Consider the following 3,869-nt stretch of genomic DNA (forward strand, 5'->3'; position numbering starts at 1 on the left):
AAATAATTCTCATCCCAGGAGCCATCAACCCATACATCTTTAATTCTGATCTCAGAATGCCCAAAGTCCCTACTGGCACATAAAGGCCCACTTGCTAGCCACCAATCAAACCAAAAGGAAGAACTGCCCTCTCTCACCTTCATTATAACGTTCTTTGTCACATCAGGAAACACATTCATAATAGACTCTCAGAATTGGGAAGCATTTCTTATAGTCTCAGCAAGGAAAATGTGGCCTTGTTTCACGTATTTCGCACGAAAAAACTTGGTCCGAAGATTATCAACAATTAACAATCACCAAGTGAATTTCATGTGTAGGGACCTCTAAACTTCATTGAAATTTCTCATGCCAAGTTCCCCTTCCTTGTACGGATTGCAGATCCTATCCCAAGAACACCATTTCATCCTTGGTCTCCCATTCAATTCTGTGGCGCCCCCAACCGCCATGTAAGGAAACACGGGAATCGAGACACCATAATGATGACAACACGGTCACGCATCCCAACAATAGTGCCAAGTGTGTGTACATGCAACAATGTACAATAAACAACGCAGCGGATAATTTAAATAAGTCAACTAAGTACCAGAATTTTTAATACAAATTAACATAAGTAAAATGATTAAAAAGAGTTATACAGTCATCCCAAGATAAAATATAATACAAGTCCAAATATAAAAACGAGTGATCCCAATCACTCCTCGAGCGGAGCCGAATCCTCAGGCTCACCCTCATCTTCCTCTGCATCAAAATCTGTGTTACAATAAAACGGTACCGCAGGTAAATATAAACCAAATAACCACGAGATAAAAATATATTGATGCAACCAACATGCATGCATATGATGAAATATGCGTCAAACCCCAAATATCATTTTCCTCGAAAATGGATATTTTTCAACACGCCAAAATCCCATTTGGCCCAAAACAAATCCATAAAACATTTTCCCGTCATTTTCCCAGAAAATAACTCAAATCAATAAACCATCATTTTCCTAGAAAATGATTCATATAAAAATCATGTTATTCAACGCACGCTATTTTCCCAGAAAATAACCCATTAATCCATTTTAATGTATGCACCATGATCTCCCCTGGGGCCCATCCGCACACCGTGGCTCCCTTCGCCACACCACGGGTAACGACCGTGCGTGTGACTTCGTAACGAACGATGCCTAGTTTCGCGCCTAGCGCGTTCGTGGCCAAGCATCCTCTAGCCCCCGCCAGCAGAGGGGCCACGGAGTTGGCACGAGAGCGTTACCATCCCGTCCGATCCCGTTGTCGCCCAGTGAGAACCCAGGGGACGTCACTCAGTATATTCCCCTCCCAAGTGACCAGAGGAGCTCCACCGAGATAATGCCCCATCTCGGCTTGGGGTCGTGATACACACGCACCCAAAAATCCTTTCTCACATGAAAACTCAGTTTTCAATAAACACATGAACATGAATGCAATTACACGAAAACACAGTTTCATTTACAAACATGATCATGCGTGCAAATATACAATGTACATGAAACGTCTCAATATCCAACATCCAACAATTCGCAACACAGTCCAAAACACACAAACAACTCCATCCTCCAATCCATCTGACCCTTTTACTCCTCAGACTCAGTCCGGCATAACCAACCAGTTCACAGAAAAATGAGTTAGGACAAAAATACATTTAAATCATGAAAGTTCTTTGGGAAAATACTTACAGTGCTATATAATAATTTTTGAAGGATCACGGAGCTGCAAGAAGTGGCAACACAGCTATAGAACAGTGCAAAATGCACTGTGGCCGTGGGTTTCAAAAACTCACTTTTGAACGGGGGCAATCTAAGACCCGAGATTGATAGGGTAGGGCTTAGGGATGTCGGTGAAGCTAATGGTGGTGGTGGTTGGCCATGGGTGGCGGCGTAGAGGGTGGTTGAAGGCTAAAATCCCCAAATCGAAAATGTTGATGAATGTGCTTCACCGGTGGTAGATCGGGGCTGAGGATGGGTGCATTAGGTTGCTATGAGGTTGATGATGAGGTGGTGAACAAATGGTGGCCGGAGGTGGCGCGACGGCAGCGCGAGAACACAAGAGGTGCTGCGGCTTTGCGTCGTGCATGGGGACAAACGGCGGCCCGAGGGAGGCTAAGATTGGAGGGTGGTGGTCGCCAGCTGGTGGGGAAGGGAAGGAGAGGGGTGGTGAGGCACACGGCGGCGTGCAGCAGTGGCTGGGTGGAGACGAAGAAAACGCACGGGGAAGAGGGAGAGGGACGTCTTGCGCAGGAAGAGCAGGGGAAAAGAAATGGGGAGAAAGGAAAGAAGAAGAAAAGAAAAAGGAGAAAAAGAAAAGTGAGGGGAAAGAAATGAGGTCCAATCCTCACATCTTGGGTCACAAAAATGATCCAATGAAAATAATTTCAAAACAGCAAGTTAAATAAAATAATTTAAACATAATGATAAAATGAAAATAAAATAATTAAATCCAACAATAAATTAATTTAAAATGAAGAACAATTTAAATGCATAACAATAATTAATATTAAGGAAACCTATCAAATTTAATTTTCTCAAATTAAAGATCATAAAAATAAACCATTTAAAAATCCGACAATTTTAAAACAAGAGAATAAATTTTTGAATTAATAAAAATAATCCTTCAATAAAAATACACTAAAATACGGGGTGTTACAAATTCTCCCCAAAAAAATGTAGAAAGCAAAGAGTTGAGTTTTTTGAAAACCTTCAAAGGCACATTTAAGACCGCCAAAAGGTGAGTTGTTATACATGCTAAAACATGTTTCATGAGCGTAAGCCTATCTCCTTGCGATAGTAAATTTAATTTCCATCCAGTTATTTTTCTCCGAATCTTCTCAATGAGGGGTTCCAAGTCTCTAGATGTAAGATGTCCTGAAACTAGAGGGACACCCAAGTAGGTGACCGGGAACTTGCCTTCCACGAAACCCGTTGATCTCATGAGATTACGACACCGCGCCGATGTAATGGAATTTGAGAAAAAGAAGGCCGATTTTTCCTTGTTGATTAATTGCCTTGACCACTTTTCATAAACTTCCAATGTTTTTGTAAGTTTTAGAACCAAATGTTTGCCACCATTTACAAAAACTAGAAGATCATCAGCGTAAAGTAAATGCGAGACCAGAGGCGCACCCACTGGATGTGAAAAACATCCAACTCGACTCCTTCAAAATTCTTACAAAGTAATCTTGATAGCCCCTCCTCCACAATAATAAATAAATATGGAGATAGCGGATCACCTAGACCCCGAGCCGGTTGGAAGAAACCCTTGAATGTCCCATTCATCATAATTGAGAACCAGGGAGACTGAACACATTCCTTTACCAGATTATAAACCTGAGAAGAAAAACCAAATGATGTCAACACATTTAACAAAAATTGCCAGTATACGTGACCATAGGCTTTGGCCATATCAATCTTCCCCATAATGTTGCCACCCTTTTGTTTTCTTATTCAAAGAATGAACCATTTCCTATGTCAGAGTGATAATTTCAAAGAAGTTGCGGCCCAGAATAAAAACACCTTGTTCTTGAGAAATCAACTGAGATAAAAAAAAGGGGTAATCCTTTGTACGAGAACCTTAGAAAAATCTTATAAGCGACTGAACAAAGGCTGATAGGATGAAACTTGTCATTTCTTCTTTGCCAATTTCTTCTTCGCCAATTGCGAAAGCCTGAGTTCTTCACGTTGTTCCCATGTATCCAGTTCAAGTTTTGTAACCAAGAAACCACATTCTACTTCCTGATCATAGCCACCTTGTAACCGACTCTCTAGTACCTCCAATCTTTCTTCTAATTCTTTGATAGTCTGCCCAACATGCCCAAAGACCTGATTATTCTAAGCTCGTAACGCAAGCTTC

Source organism: Juglans microcarpa x Juglans regia, chromosome 4D (genome assembly GCF_004785595.1).
Source record: "Juglans microcarpa x Juglans regia isolate MS1-56 chromosome 4D, Jm3101_v1.0, whole genome shotgun sequence".
Lineage (NCBI taxonomy): Eukaryota > Viridiplantae > Streptophyta > Magnoliopsida > Fagales > Juglandaceae > Juglans > Juglans microcarpa x Juglans regia.